This window comes from Pan paniscus, chromosome 5 (genome assembly GCF_029289425.2).
Source record: "Pan paniscus chromosome 5, NHGRI_mPanPan1-v2.0_pri, whole genome shotgun sequence".
Taxonomy (NCBI): Eukaryota; Metazoa; Chordata; class Mammalia; order Primates; family Hominidae; genus Pan; species Pan paniscus.
Genome location: NC_073254.2, coordinates 104,524,782 through 104,541,919, shown reverse-complemented (window position 1 = coordinate 104,541,919; position 17,138 = coordinate 104,524,782). Strand labels below are relative to the sequence as shown.

General features: G+C 38.6%; 1 pseudogene; it reads left to right on the top strand.

Annotated features, from left to right (window-relative positions):
• The first annotated feature begins 12,215 nt into the window (after positions 1–12,215).
• Positions 12,216–13,480, top strand: LOC100980416 (SWI/SNF-related matrix-associated actin-dependent regulator of chromatin subfamily E member 1-like; annotated as a pseudogene).
• Positions 13,481–17,138: the final 3,658 nt, after the last annotated feature.

The window sequence follows — 17,138 nt, the reverse complement described above, 5'->3', positions numbered from 1 at the left end:
TCACCTCTTCATCTAAGCAAGCTTGTATTTCTGTATTCCATCCCTCTCCTCTCAGATAATAGTGCTCCATTTTTGCAAACCATTCTTTGCAAAATGGAAAGTCATTCTTAAATGACTCCCCAACACAGAGAGGACTGTGTCTGACCCTGCCCTGCTCCTTAGCTTTACCCCTTCCCTCCTCTAGCTGGAACAAGAGGCTCTAGTAACACTCAATCACTTCCCATTCCTTTAAACACAATGCCGTGCTTCTCCTATGGATTTTCTCATGCTGTCCTCCTGCCAGAAATGCTCTTCCCTTTTCCAAGCACCCTCCTCCTAATTCCTGTTCATTCCAAAGCTTCAGTTCAGTGTGTTTTTGCCAGTTAAGTCCCCCCTAAATCTCTACCACCACCGCTTGCCCTCCAAGTGGGCTGGTTAGCTCCACCCTTCTCATGTGCTTTATAGTACATCTTTCAACCTTTGTTTTTCTTTTGTTTTCCCCTTTTTTTTTTTTTTTTTTTTTTGAGATAAGGTCTTGCTCTGTTGCCCAGGCTGGAGTGCAGTGGTGCAATTTTGGCACATGGCAGCTGCGAACTCCTTGATTCCGTCATCTGGAATCAATGATTTCTATTTCATTATTCATTCTGTTCATTTGTCTGCACCTCTCACCAGAACTATTTGTTCTCTGAGGTCTGTGACTGCACTCGATGAATCTGAAATTCTGTAGCGTCTAGTTTGGTAACTGGAGAACAATATAAAATGGATAAATTTTTCATGGGTGTACAGACATAAGGAGTGACTGAAAATAGAGTGCCATATGGTGTTTATGCACTAAATGTGCATATGTATAAGGAAGAGAAGGGTCAAGACATGCATAGGTCATTTAGCGTGTATTTATGAAACTTCTGATTTGCACCCAGCCTTGGTCATTTGCAGTGATGGACAATGTGACAAACAATTGAAATGAAAATAGGATCATTCCAAATAAAAGCCAAAATATCATTTCATAAGTGGGTTTGCTGAGCCCGAGTCACTCTCCAGCTGTGTCAGTCATCCCCTTGGCCAGTGTCATGAATTCTCTTGAGTCTGTAGAGTTACAGGTCATACCAGAAAAGAAGGGCCTCTGCCATTTGCTCCTGGAGGGTTTCCCTCTCAAGGCAGGTGAGAAGCCCCAAGGCCTGGCTACCCTGACATTGTTCTTACAGAGCCTCTTGTTGGCAGGTATGCTGAACTGGACTTCTCTCCAGATGAAGCTCAGAAGTAAAAGTGGCTTAGAGACAAAAAAAAAAAAATGAAGGTCAAAGTCAACTTAGACTTTTCACCATGCTAATGACGTATCCCAGATTACAGGATAGGAGCTTAGCTCACCAGAGTGCTGCTTTGAGGTATGACCAAAAGTATAACATTCCTCAGAGTTGTTCGCACATAATTATTAGTCATCCATTTAAACATTTTTCGAGAATCCATAAATGCCAGTCATTGTGCCACATTCTGGAAGTGAAAAGAAAAATAAGAAATACATTTTGCCTTCAAGAAGCTTAGAGATTGGTGAGTGAGACAGACAAGAAAAGGCATCCAAAAGAATAGCTCATGGAATAAAATAATTTTTTAAAGAAAAAAAGAAAAGGCACAGTTACTCGAAATCATATGGGGGATGGGTTACTGGGAAGCAAAAGATTTTGTGACAGCATGCGAGGAGGGTCCCTAATACAGGGTAGTGGCGTGGGAGGGAGAAATAAGGACCTCCCACCTCCCCTATATGTCTTGCCCTCTCAAAACAAGATTGAGAATGACTAGGCTGAGGACTTGCAATTTATCTTCCCTCAATTGGTAAGCCATTGAGCCAGCATAGGTGTGAAGCTGGGCTGTGAATGATGGGGCATGAATTCTCCCTGGTATTAGAAAGTTCCAGGAGAGCACTACAAATGTCCATCATTTGTGAATACCATGGAAAATTGCAAGGGGTTAAGTCACTTCATCAGTAGCCCCAGAACATCTACCTGCTAGGTGAGAGGAAGCCCTAGCAGCCAGACATGTAGAATGGGCCCTCCCTTGCTTACTGAAGACCGAAAAACTGAGAAACAGCCTCAGCCAGATCTCTCACCCCAGAAGACAGAGTAGGTGAGGCCCCATTTCCAGTCCCTAAAGAACAATAGATATCCCCTACAAAAAAATCCAGCAGCTCAAAGTCCAATCCAGAGAGACTAAGAGAGTGGAAAGGCTAAAGTCTGAGGTAGGACCTCAAAGTATAGGCTTAAAGTGAAAATAGAAACAGGCATGGCCAAGGCAAGTTCCTAGGTCAATCACTATAAAGACTAAGGATATTGTGCTACCTACCATATGCCAAGAAAGATGGTACAAAGTGAGTCTTTAGTTTGCCCAAACCCCACCCCAAAACATAAAGTATAGGTAAAAATAGAATTGCCAACATAATTTGAAGCCCTTTAGCTACCATCCCCCTTCCAAGGAAAGTGTAAACCCAAAGTCCCTTCTATATATAGGGTAACCATGTGTCCTTTGTCATGGGGCAGCATTGGTTTACAATTGTCTCCTAGAAAAATTATTAATATCATCCTCTTTCATTCTCAAAAGAGTTCTGATATGGGCTATAAATTATCACCATATATGAAAATTCTGGAGCCCCACTTGTGGCAGGAACTGGGCTCAACACATTTCTTTCTTCCATTATGATATTTAGTCTCATTATTATCATCTCTATATTTACAGATGAGAACTTGAAGCTTAGGCAGTTTAAAGAGCTTTCCCAAAATCATAGAGTCATTGAATGGAAATAATGGGAATTGACCTCAAGCCTATCTGAGGCTAAAATTTGAGCTACAATTATCTATATTTCTTCAGTGAAACACCACTCCCTTGTCAAGAGCACGAAAAGTTGCATCCAGCATTAAACTAATGAAGAAGTTTCATGAGGAATTGTCAGACAAAAATCACTGTTTACTTAATTGTATTTCAAGTAAATACGTTTTAATGTATTTGAGTTTGGTCTCAAGGACAACTGGTTTCACAATAAAAAGAAGCTAGCCTGAGGAATTGTGTTTCAGGAAGAGGTAGCATGGGTGAGAAAGAATATGGCCTGATAAAGAACTTATGGATGTTTAGTGAAATGAAAATAGAAGGTTTGGGTTTGGAGAATAAGCAGAGAGTAACCATTGACAGACTTGACTAAAGACTTGGACTTCACCCTTCTTGAACTAGGGATCCCTTGAAGGCTCCTACCCAAGGAGAAATATAAGATAAGCATCCCAGAGACTGGTGGGGATGGGATTATAGGGGATTAAACTGAAGGCACTAAACTGTTCATGAAGGCCAAAACTAAAGCAGTAACAGTGAGGATGGAGAAGAATGGTGTGGTTTGACAGTTTCTCAATAGACACACAACAATGGGCATATCCCAGTAACAAAATGGGTGAGGGAGGAGTGACATAGATGGAGAGAACAAGAATGATGCTCAGTCCCATTAGTGCTTCCCAAACTTCCCACTGCAGACAACTACATCAGATTTTCCAGGCAAGAGGCCTGGTAGTCCGATTATATAACAAGGGCTGGGGGTGGTACTTATCATCTGGGAAGTTGGGAAAACACTGGACAAAATGGATAAGATTCCCTTAATACAGCCAAGGATAGAAGAGAAGGAAGAGCTTTCATTAAAAAGATAATAAATTCATTTTGGAAATAGTACTTTAGATCCAAGATAACTGAGTGTTTCAGTATTAGAAACTAAGGAGAAGGCCATGCTTGAAACTTTAGATTTAGGGGATTATTCATGGATACATGATAATGGAAGTCATGCCTAGGGATGAAGTTACTCTGGGACCAGATAGTATGATAAAAGGAAACAAGGACAAAAGTTCAAACAACAGTTAACAGTTAAAGAGCAGATGTGGGAGGAAGAATCAATCTGAGAGAGAAAGAGGTTTCAGAAGTCAGAACTAAGAAGGAGTAATGTCAGAAGCTAAAGAAATATGCTTTTCAATGAAAAGAGAGTGATCACCAGTATCAAATGCCACAAAGATTAGGAATTTAAACTATCCCTTGAAATAGGCACTTAGAAAATCATTTGTAGCCTTTCCAAGGCAGCTAGATTACAATGAAATTCAAAGTAAATGGGAATGAGAAAGTGGAGACAAGCAGCATTTGCTATATTTTCTACGGTCTTGGTGGAGAACAGAAGAAATGCGGAGTGAGAGGATGATACATTCAGAGGGATTTGGAGGTTCAAGACAGACTGCTTTTTTCCTGGTCTGTCAGGAGTTTTCAAGGAAGCAAGGGATAGAAACCCATACAGAAGAGAAGAACAGGAAACTATGGCTAGAAGCCCACAGACCTAGTAGATATTATTTTGTACTTAAAGACACATAATTATGTTTGAGGGCCAAGGGAAAGGAATCAGTGAGAAGTGAGATGGTTAGCATGTGAGGAAAATAATAGATGAATGGCTATTACTTGATAACTGGTAAGTAATAGATGAATGATAGGAACTGATAAGTAATAGATGAATGGCTATGAGGACAAGAACAAGACTATAGTATAGATAGGGTTTTAAAAGGAGGAATGCATTCTTCTCTAAGAGCAGAGGAAAGAATAGATGAAATCAAGGACTTTTTGTTGAAGAAAAAATATTTAAAGAACATATGCCTAGTGATGACCTGGTCCCAGTAAAGTAGAAAATCAGGTCAGCCATTGAGAGGGAGAGGTAGGTATTGGATCAAGAGCCTATGGTGATAGCTCCAGTAAGAAACCTCTGGAAGACTGGCAAATTGTCAGTTTGAACCTCTTGGTTCAAAATCCTCTCCTTGCTTTATCCACCAAGCCTATATTATAATCCTTATCCAGTACTAACAAACCTCCACCTCCCACACTGAAAGCTTCACCTTAAATCTGACTTCAAAAAGTCTATAAAGATTTCAACTTTGGCCAGGCGCAGTGTCTCACACCTGTAATCCCAGCACTTTGGGAGGCTGAGGCGGGTGGATCACTTGAGGTCAGAGTTCGAGACCAGCCTGGCCAACATGGCAAAACCCCGTCTCTATTAAAAATACAAAAATTAGCCAGGTGTCGTGGCGGGCACCTGTAATCCCAGCTACTCAGGGGGCTGAGGTAGGAGGATTGCTTGAACCCAGGAGGTGGAGGTTGCAGTAAGCCAAGATTGCGCCACTGCACTCCAGCCTGGGTGACAGAAGGAGACTCCATCTCTCTGAGATGCTAGTGAGCCGTACATACTGCTATCCTAACATGGTTAGCAATAAACTAAGCTTTCTCTTCTCCACAGATAGTTTTGGTAACATTCTTGGGAGTCAGCCAGCATTCAGTTATTATTTCTAACATAAATGAACAGAAGATACTTAGACTTTTCTTAGTGACTAGAGGCCAGCCATTGATATGATAATTGATTTCTAAAGATGGATTTTCAGAAATGGGAATGCTGAATAGTTTAGGATTCTTGATTAAATATATACATCTTACGTATGAGAAAACTGAGGCTCAACAAATGCAAATGATATGGTACAAAGTGATGAACAAATGGAAACCTGAAATGGGACCCCACAGTGCTTCTCTATAACCAACGAAGCTGCTTTCTCTTCTCTTTGCCGCTGGCTCTCTGCTACTCTGCTCACTAAACAGTAGTTTCCATTAGCAAGCCCACCTACTAGCAGCCCGGCTTCTACTCCATTAGGGATGTCCCCCTCCTTAAAAGACAGGCGTGGGTGAGTCAGGGAGAGTCCTGTACTGAGAGGGGCAGTGCTTAGGGCTGACAGTTAAATCTGAAATATGTCAAAGATGGCAGGAAGAGTTCTAAACTCAAGCCAAAGAAGTCTGTCCAAATGAAGCTCTCTATCTACAGAGCCCTTTCCCCCTCCTCAAAAAAAAATTTCTCTGCTGAATATTGTTCTATCACTTTGCCTTTTTGCATTTCTTCGAAATAGCTCACTTCTCCTATTACCAATTAAAGTGCTGCTTTTGCTCATATTATTAGCCTAACCAATGATAGTGTTATGAGCACAGTATTTGTTTCATTTCTTTCACTCTTCAGGATAATTTAGTTGCTTTCTTGTTTTTGGTCTACAAAGACACTTTTTTTTCCTTTTTTTTTTTATTTTACTTTAAGTTCTGGGATATGTGCGCAGAATGTGCAGGTTTGTTACATAGGTATACATGTGCCATGGTAGTTTGCTGCACCTGTCAACCCATCATCTATGTTTTAAGCCCCACATGCATTAGGTGTTTGTCCTAATGCTCTCCCTCCCCTTGGCCCCCACCCCCTGACAGGCCTCGGTGTGTGATGTTCCCCTCCCTGTGTGTGATGTTCCCCTCCCTGTGTCCATGTGTTCTCATTATTCAACTCTCACTTATAAGTAAGAACAAGTGGTGTTTGGTTTTCTGTTCCTGTGTTAGTTTGCTGAGAATGATGGCTTCCAGCTTCATCCATGTCCCTGCAAAGGACATGAACTCATTCTTTTTTATGGCTGCATAGTATTCCATGGTATATATGTGCCACATTTTCTTTATCCAGTCTATCATTGATGGGCATTTGGCTTGGTTCCAAGTCTTTGCTGTTGTAAATAGTGCCGCAATAAACATACGTGTGCATGTGTCTTTATAGCAGCATGATTCATAATCCCTAGGGTATATACCCAATAATGGGATTGCTGGGTCAAATGGTATTTCTAGTTCTATATCCTTGAGGAATCTCCACACTGTCTTCCACAATGATTGAACTAATTTACACTCCCACCAACAGTGTAAAAGCATTCCTATTTCTCCACATCCTCTCCAGCATCTGTCGTTTCCTCACTTTTTAATAATCACCATTCTAACTGGCGTGAGATGGTATCTCATTGTGGTTTTGATTTGCATTTCTCTAATGACCAGTGATGATGAGCTTTTTTACATGTTTCTTGGCCACATAAATATCTTCTTTTGAGAAGTGTACAAAGACACATTTTTATCATTTGCTCTGCTTCTTGGATTTTTATTTCCTTATTTGCTGTTATTCAGGAAATCTATAGCTACCTAAAGCTTGTTTTAATTTCTAAATAAGATAGTTATTTGTCTCTCTGTCTCACAGTGATGAACACATACTTGGTATTCAGTAAATGCATCTTGGATCAGAAATTTTCTTTTGCCGGACATATATATATATATATATATATATATATATATATATATATATATACCCTTGACCTATATAATCCATGCAACCAGATTGATAAATGCTGTAAGAAGAACTACCAATAACTACTAATAGCAATGTACAATGACAGAAAATTACTTTGTGTGAGCCATTGTTCTAAGATATTAACCTGGGTTAACTGATTTAATCCTTAAATCAACCGTGTAGGGGAGGGACTGTTACTAGCCTCTTTTTCAGAAAAGGAACATGAGACACAGAAAGGTTGAATAATTTGTCCAAAACAAAGCAACTGAAAAGTGGCAGGACTAGGATTTGAACCCAGACCATCTGCTTTCAGTCTCTTAACCACTGCACTATACTAAGGACCACTATTATTTTATGTGATTTGCAAATGTAAAAATAAAAACAAATTATATGTTTAAATTTGGAATTAATAGTTATTTTTTGGAATAGATTTGTTCATATAACTTTTCACAAATACATGGCCATTTTCTATTCAACAACTTTTAAAGAAAGATTGTATAATTCTGAAAAATGAAAGATAAACCAATAATTTTAAAATTCCATGAAATATTTTGTGTAAACCTATCTTGCTTGCACAAATGAATCAAAGTTCTTTCCTTACCTTTGACTAAACTTGACTTTCAGGATGATATACAAAGAGAAAATGTGATTTATCCTCTCAATTGGAGAAACTTAAAAGAAAATAGGATTCCAAACATTAATGACAGTGGCAGAAAAATTAGGAAGTGAATATCTTTGCATTTCTAAAAAAAAAGAATGCCCAACCAAGGAAAACTCCTGGGCTGCATTTCCCCTCAAATGTTGGGGTATGTTTTCTCCACCGCCATCCTATTTCCACCTGGGAAAGGAGGGAAATCTTGGCAAATGACTGTGAAAATCCATTTTATTCTTCTTGAAGTAAAATATGTCTTCTTTGTTCTTTAAGGCACTGCCTCTGTGCTTGTAATTCTTAACAATCCTTCCTTTACAGGGGCTCTTACTGGCATAGAAAATGGTTGTCAAGAATTCAAAACCATCACAAGTCATAAGAAATTATATTTGAGTGAGAAGCTGCTTAAATTGTTTCAAATCACCCAATTTCACGTAGTTGAGATGTGAACAGGGGAACGGAGGTGAAATGTAAGCTTTTAAAGGAATGTTAACTGTTATCATCAGGGAAAGATACGTGTGTGTGTGTGTGTGTGTGTGTGTGTGTGTGTGTGTGTGTCTGTCTGTCTGTGTATACAGACTACCGTCAGTAAAAATATGGATATGTTCTCTAGGATATAGGGGGGAAAGCCAGATGGGAAAAATGATGGAACAGAAAACAAAAGACCAGACAATACGAAATCTCCGTTTAATAAACACAGCTGGGATGCAGCTGAAGTTGAGAAGACAGTGAAGCTACCTTTTTACTCACAAAGAAAATCTGCTAATAATAGAAGTAAAATTGAATATTTGGTGAAATTGACATTTTCATGCCAAGAAATAGGCATGATTATTTATTCCCAATAGCTTGTAGGATTTAGCATTGAAGAGAAATTGCAAGAATCAATGACTGTCTAAAGATAATGTCTACTGACTTGCATGGGAAACACATTGATATAAAAAGAGGAAATATGCAAACCTTTTGTAGTAATAAATGCATTCATAAAGGCAGCTATCAGAAATAACTCAATGCATTTGGGCATTTTAATGCATGCATAATATTCTTAATTAAGAATGATATGTATTTTTAATCTCAAAAATAAGATTTCTTTTACCTATTCTTTTATGACCAAATGGTTTATCTATGAGACAAGTCAGTTAAAAAAGTAGTTTATTCTTGAAATATAGCCTCATATATGCAAAAGTTGTGACATTAGTAGATTTATAGATTTTAATGTAAATTAATTTGGGTTATTAAAATTTTGACTGGAATGCATGACATAACGCATCCTAATCCTAGCTATTATTCTGAGACATGAATTGGGTTTTCACTTACCTTGATAATTTAATATAATAGGCTTCTTTAGCAGCATGAATTCAAAGAAAGACTAATTTATCATAACAATTATTATATTTTTATTTTTCAACAAAAATACACACTTCCTTTTCCAAAATTACCAGGCTTTCCTCCCTTCTGCCAATGCTAAAGCTTAATTAATGTAAATATTGCTCATCTTTCAAGATGATAACTGGATTTTGCAATCACCTTAAAACTTTGTTAGTTTTTTAGAAACCTCAACTAAAAATTTCAGCACATTTAAAGTGACTATAGTTCATACCAATGTTTCCTGAATAAAGAAATTTCTTTATTAGCTCCTCAAATACTACCTTATCATGAAAATGCCCTCTTTATAGAGTCAGACAGACTCTATCCTTAAATTGAGAGCAGGAAATAATGGATTTGTAGATTTTTTTTAGATAATAAGCTCCTATTTATTTTATATAGCAAACATTTATTGAGTATCTACTTTATATGAAACACTATGTAAAACCTTGGGTGGGATTAAAAAATGAATAAGGCACAGTCCCTGTCCTCAAGGGACTTATAATCTAGTAAAAACATAAGGCATTGAAAAGGTATGTGGAAGGGGGTGAGGCTGGTAACTGGGAGCTAGGACAGTTTAATGTTGAATATGGTAGTAACCAGCAACAGGATCCCAAATTAGTATTTTGCTGTGGTAGTAGCTGATTTTATTTTGGTATGGGTCATTGCAAATTCGGATGCCATGCCCAGATTTAAAGCCATATCTGGGAAAGCTGAAAATGAACAAGCAAAAACAACAATAAAATAAAACATGTCACACATTATTGGAGAGGGGGTGCTAATAATAATGAAGGTGGAAATAAATGCCTCAACCTACGAGTCTGGAGATTGGGAAGTCAGCAGCCCATTTCTCACTTCTGTTTAACTTTGAACAAGACACTTAATCTTTTTGCAACATAATATATCCACCTTTGAGATGATGCTAAAAATGTCTATTAATAGGGGTGCTAGGAAGACAGTAGTGTTAACATTTGCTTATTTAATGAATGCTACTTGCTAGGTTTAAATGGCCTATAATGCTCTACATGCATCATCCTATGTTGTGTTCTATGTGTAGGGCACTCCCTGAAATTGTGCAACTTAGGCAGCTGGTTGAAACGTCTTTCCCAAGATAGTAAGCTGGGATTTAAACCCAGCAGTCCTGCTTGTGAATTCTTGGTCTTAAACACTAAGCAGCACTGTCTCTCTGAGGATAAAGAGAAGATAAAACAAGTAGAAATATCAGATGTGATGGAAATACTGCAAGTGCTGAGATTACAGTACACTTACTTCCTTGCATTGTATGGCAGAGAAAAGTCATTCTCCAGGTAAAGGTTTTTTCGAGACTATCCATTATTTTTTGTAAGGCTTAGTCCAATTTCTTTCAAGGATTAATCCTTTCAAATCAGCAGTGCTTGGACAAGCCTCCTCACTAACAAAAGCATTGACAAGTCTCAACTGAATCATACTGTCTGAACCAATAATGCAGGGATATAATATCTCAGGTGGGAGGGACATAATGGATTTCCCTGTCGATAGGTCAGTGAAAAGAGGCGCGGCTGGCTAGGTTATTAAGTGCACTAATTTATTTTAGCACATTCTTTATTCTTTGATGTGATGTAATAAATAAACATATAGAATTCAATCATAGCTTTTCCATTTTAATATCATGAAAGTTGGTTTCATGGGGTGGTTAGGGAAGATAGTGGATATTAATCTATCCATCCATCCACCATTCACTCAGGAAAAACATTTGTTGTATTGTAGTTCTAGGGTTCAAAGATGATTGAGAAATGTTCCTGCCCTCAGATAGCTGGGAGGATGGAGAGAGACAAATCAAAAGATAATTAACACTTTGTGGCAAGAACCAAAATAAAAGAAGAAATTATGGGAGATAAGCCTGCAGAAGAAGAACAGAGTGGGAGGGAGGGAGGGAGGGAAGGAAGAAAGGAAGGAAGGATGGAAGGAAGGAAGGAAGGAGGGAAGGAAGGAAGGGAGGGAGGGACGGAGGGAGGGAGGGAAGGAAAGGCAGGCAGGCCATGGTCTACACTTGCTGATGTTCTCATTGTTGTTCAAAGGAGGTTCCCTGGGTGGGGCCTGAGAGGAAAAACAGGAAACAGAAAGGTAAATCATCCTTCATTTGGAAAGTCCTTCCTGGAGATTTGTAAGATCAGAGGTCCTGGAAATGTGGCAGACGACTGACTCAGGAGAGAGAATGGTCCGAGTGAAGGGAGGATTGTGTAGGTAGTGGTGTGGAAGGACAGGGCGGGTTAAGAAAATAGTTAGTCATTTTGTGTTCATCTTTAAGTTGTTCCCTGTGGGGTACTCTCTGTTGTGTTTGCTTGTGGTGCTTCTGAGGAATGGAGAAAGAGAATGATATCTTGTGTGAGCGAAAGCTGTGGCCCCTGAAGAGCAGGACCCACATCTGCTTTGACCACCTTCACATCCCAGTGCTGAGAACAACGCTGGGCACATGCTGGGGCTTCAATATGGAAGAAAGAGCAAAAAGAGGGTTTGTGAGAACATTTCATATGTGGGAGTATTCATTAGTGTATCCATTGTGAAAACTAATCTGGTCATGTCTATTAAATAAAATCATGTGCCCTAAGATCCAGCAATATCATTTCTGAGAAACTATAGGCCAGAAATAAAATTACTGGTATGAAAGAATTTGTATACAGAAATGCTAATAGCAGCATTGTTGGAGGGTGGTCAAGAAATAAGGACAGTCTAAATGTCTATCAAAGACATTTGATAGATAAGCAGACAGGTTCTAAAGCTCAGGCTCTGGAACCTGTCTGCTTGGATTTAATCTGGGTCCCACCACTTACTAACTACAGTATGTGATGTGGGTAGGTTATTTAGACTACCAGTGATTCAGTTTGCTCATCTGCGTATTGATGATGACAATAATATCTACTTCATATGTTTATGATAAAAAGTAAAGGAAATCATTCAGGTAGGGTGCTTAGAACAATGTCTTGCTCTCGATAAATATTCTCATTACTGGGGGCATGCATGGGACAAAGAAAAGCGAAGCCGGAGCTGCCAGCGCTTTGTCTACCTGCGGTGTCTCAGATTCATTCTTAAGGAACTGAGAATTTAATCTTCCAAAATGCCAAAAAGACCATCTTATGCCCCATCTCCCACCCCAGCTTCTGCAACACAAATGCCCAGCACACCAGCGTTTGCAGGATACAATCCATACTGTCATCTTGCCTACAGCAACTACAGGCTGGGAGGGAACCCGGCCACCAACAGCCGGGTCAGGGGGTCCTCCAGTATTACGATTCCAAAACCCCCAAAGCCACCAGATAAGCCGCTGATGCCCTACATGAGGTACAGCAGAAAGGTCTGGGACCAAGTAAAGGCTTCTAACCCTGACGTAAAGTTGTGGGAAATTGGCAAGATTATTGCTGGCATGTGGCAAGATCTTGCTGATGAAGAGAAACAATATTTAAATGAATATGAAGTTGAAAAGATAGAGTACAATGAATCTATGAACACCCATCATAATTCCCCCGTGTACCTGGCTTACATAAATGCAAAAAGTCTTGCAGAAGCTGCTTTAGAGGAAGACAGTCAACCCAAACAGTCTCACATGGAGAAAGGAGAACCTTACATGAGACTTCTCTGCTGAAGATCAGTTGATTATGATGATGGCTTTTCAATGAAGATACAGCCACCGTCTGTTTCCAGAGAAACCGCCGCCTCATCAGTGAAATCCTTAGTGAGAGTGTGGTACCAGAGGTTCAGTCAGTTGTCACAACAACTAGAATGCAGGTCCCCAAACAACAGGCCCAGTCCTTAATGGTTCATCAGCGAAAACTAGAAGCTGAACTTCTTCCAAAAGAGGATCGACACCAGGAGAAGGTGAAATTCCTGGAAAGCACAGATTCATTTAACAATGAACTTAAAAGGTTGTGCGGTCTGAAGATAGAAACGGATCTGGAGAAAATTGCAGCTGAGATGGCACAGGCAGAGGAACAGACCCACAAAAGGCAGGAGGAAAGGGAGAAGGAGGCAGCAGAGCAAGTTTAGTGCAGTGAGCAGCATCATTCCTGAGGAAGAGCCAGTGGCCAACAAAGGCGAGGAAAAAAAAGACAATGAGAACATTCCAATAGAGACAGAGGAGACACGCCTTGAAGAAACAACAGAGCCAACAGAACGGTGAAGAAGGCAAATCTACTGAGGACAAGGAGAGTGGGCAGGAGAGGGTCGACAGTATGGCAGAGGAAGGAACCAGTGACAGTAACACTGGCTCAGAGAGAAATGGTGCAACAGTGGAGGGGCCACCAAGAGATCCCATACTAGAAGATGAGAAAAAAGAGTAAATGCTGCCTTGTTTTATGTGTTCTAAATACTTTTTTAAGTGAAAAAATGGTTTTTAGTTTCAATGGTAAAAGAAATTCTCCTTACTATCATGTATTATTATTATTTGCTCATAAGAAAGAACATAGAGAAAAGTGTAAAAATGTATTCACCACACTATAAGCCTTGGTGATGGGACTAGAGAGAGAGAAGTTATTAACTTTATATATACACCATGCTCTACTGTTTAATTTATTCTAAGACACATGTGTTAACATAGTAATTTGAAAATCAAATCCAATACAATATTTTAAAAGAGTAAAAACAAAATAGAAAAAATGATGAGGTAGACCAGCCCTACAATATATTAAGGTGTTTTGCAGAAACGGGTGGCTCTAGTAGTTAAATAAATTCCAGTGGGATAGAATGGAAAGGTCTGAAATAGGCTCCAGTGGATATAAGGCTTTATTATAAGCTAAGGTAATATCTCTAATCTTTACAGAAAGGTGGGATTATTAAAAATGGTACAGAAACAGTTAGCTCTTTGGAAAAAAAAATGTCGATTTTCTCCCCAGTACCTTAAACTGAAATAAATAACAGATGCATCAAAAAGTTAAGTACTTAAAAAACAAAGGAAAGGCAGAAGAATACTTTTCTGATTTTGAGGTAAAGAGAGCCCTTTTAAGAATGCAAAGAAACAAATCTTAAGGAATAAAATAGAAATGGCTATATAAACATTTAAAACTTCTGTATAACTTCCTTATTCAAGTTTTTAAAAACTATGAATTAAAAGACAAATGTAAACCTGAAATAATACTCATAATGTGCTGACCGTAAAGATAATTTATAAATAATATGACAATGATGAACACCCCAGTATAAAGAGAATGGGCAAAAGAAGTGAGAAGACAATTTGCAAAAGCAGTACAGATGAACATGCAAAAAACCATTCAGTGTTTTTTAATAACCAAACCAAAATTCAAACAAGAAATACCATTTTTACTTATAAAATTTATCCCTTTTAAAGGTTAACGTCTAGAAGACTGCTTTAATTCGTAAAGTGTCAAATGCCTCCATCCTGGTAGCAGCCATCGCCACCTGTTGGTGGCACTCAGAGGTGACTCGGGTTTGCTCTGAGTTACAGCTTTGCCTTTCAGAGAAAGCTTCTAAGTCAAAAGTTAGAAACTTCTGTATCTCTATGGTGTGGTATGTGGGGAAATGGCTTTTTCAGTCTATGCTGCCACAGGGATAAAACAGTACATCTACAGAGAGCATTTAGCAATATAAAAATCATTTTATCTGTTAATAAATTATGATTTAATGAGTTTGCGTGAAACTATAAGAAAATAATCTCACACAAGAGAAAGAAACCATCTACTATCAACAGCAGATCTGTTAAACAAATTAATTTAATTTAATGAATTTAATAAAACAGTGATATATAAAAACATGAAAAATATTTACTACATCAAGCTAAGCTGTGGGGAGGGGAAGGAAATGGCAAAGTTCTATGTAGATTTAAGTCAATTTTCTTATTTTATGTCTGAAATTATACATGGAAAATGCTGAAAGTGATTATCTCTGGGAGGTAGAATTAGAAATGTTTTAATTTTCTCTTTTCCTCTGGGCATGTGTGTGTTTTATTTTTTATATTTTCTACAATAAATACAGACTACTTTTGCAACTAGAAAAGAAAATTCTGTAGAAAATGATGGCAGTCAGGGGCAGGGAAGAAAAGCAGTCTATAGATTTCCTAAGTTCTTTTAGTCGCTGTAATAGGTGAAAGTGACAAAATGAAATTTCTGAGTGTCAGAAGCTGGACCATAGCTGATCATCACTTACTGTAGCTGCCCTGGTGTCCCTGTCAGCCCTATGGCTGTCATTTCTCTTCTGCCCCAGACTGGGCCCATTTTCTTTCCAATCCAATTTTACGGAAACCTCCAGCATCTAAAGTCTGTGTTCCTTGTCTATCTGCCTCTGTGGGACAACAAACCCCCATTCCTGCCAGCCTTTAATTCCCATTTCAGAACCTGATTCCTCTAAAAGGTTTTCCCAAGTTTGACTGCTATTCTCTGCTATCTCACCAGCACAATCTGTGATCTTGTGTAAATTAACCTCTCTGTGAATCAATTTCCCCACAAAGTGGGAATAATAAAAGTACCTACATCATAGGGTTGTTGTCATAATTAAATGAATTACTATTTGTAAAATGCTTACAATAATGCCTGCTAAATAGGTAAACCACAATAAATGCTGGCTACAATTTAGCAATTGTTCTTTTATTATTTTTCCAGATTCCATTTCATAGCACTGTACTTCTATAAAATATTAATAGGTATACTATTACATTAAAAGAAAAACTAAAGAAAGTGAGAGAAAGGCCAGCCTAAACAAAATTAGTAGGGTTCTTTACTGCAAAATTAATAGGATTTATACTAAATCTGAATGAGTGAGATAACTGTGGAGGGTTTTCCAAAGTTCTGTTTTTTAGAAGTCCCTAGACCCCTTTTCTTAAATTATCTTAATGAATGGTTGAATTTCACTCTTGGGAAGGCTGTATTTGTTTGTTTGTTTATCATTTATCAAACATTTGTCTTTCTACTCCTCTTCACTTCTGCTCAGTTCAAGGCCTGCTTGCTTTTACTTTTTTTTTTTTTTTTTTACTTTTAAATCGATTCGTTAGTTATTTTGAAAGCACTCTGAGATAAGAACTATATGAATGTAAGGGGATGGCTTGTTTCTAAACGAATTGCATTCCTGAGGCACAAAAACCTTCTTGCCAAGCTCATGAGAGTTTGAAATAAATTTTTATTGAATGGAAGAATGAGCAGATGAATGCAAGAAAAACTACCTCACAGTCTAAAATAACGAATTCACCAATTGTTTTAGAAAGCTTATTAAAGCAGAGGTTCTTAGAAGGGAGACTTTATTCTAACATGAAATGTGTGTGTTGCATATATAATTTATACTACGTCGCTGTTGTTGATGTGTTTTTAGAAGTATAACTCAAGAAAGCCTTGCAAATAGCTCAAAAATACCCAGCACATTTGTGTCATAATGAGTACCTCAAAGCCCATATGAGTGCAAACACAAGGGCTGACTCAGGCAGTGATCTTGGCTGTCTGCTCGTTTGGGCTCTTGGCATATTGCGATCAATGACATGGAATCTTCTACTGATTCACAGTTGTTTGAGTGGGACACATGCAGGTGGTCTGGGCTTGTAAGCTTGGAGGCTCACCGGGTCCTCAGTATACAATCTCCACTCTTGTTCCACCCCTAGGTAGGCTTTTTGGTACCTGACCCTTGGTCACCCAAACAATGTGTTTAGACCCAGAAAAGGAGTTTTATCTAAATTACAGGATGCCTGGGGCTGCCTGCCCTTTGCAGATGATGGATGTAGATTAGCTGATCTAAACAATTAGTTAAGGAACAATCTGATCCCTAGTGACAATTAGGATGTTTAAGGCATCCTGCTGACAGCTGTGGTGACAGCGGACAGTAAAACTACCCTTCACTGAAATCAAGAAACTGGGTCCTTATGATTTACAGGCAGTCCCCTCCCCCTCTTCCCCATATGGGCTTTTAAAGGACTTTAAAATGACTGAAAGGAGCCGCTGCTATGTAGTGGAAAATGAAGAAATGGCAACCTATAATTCTAGCTGAATCATTTCTCAGATCTAG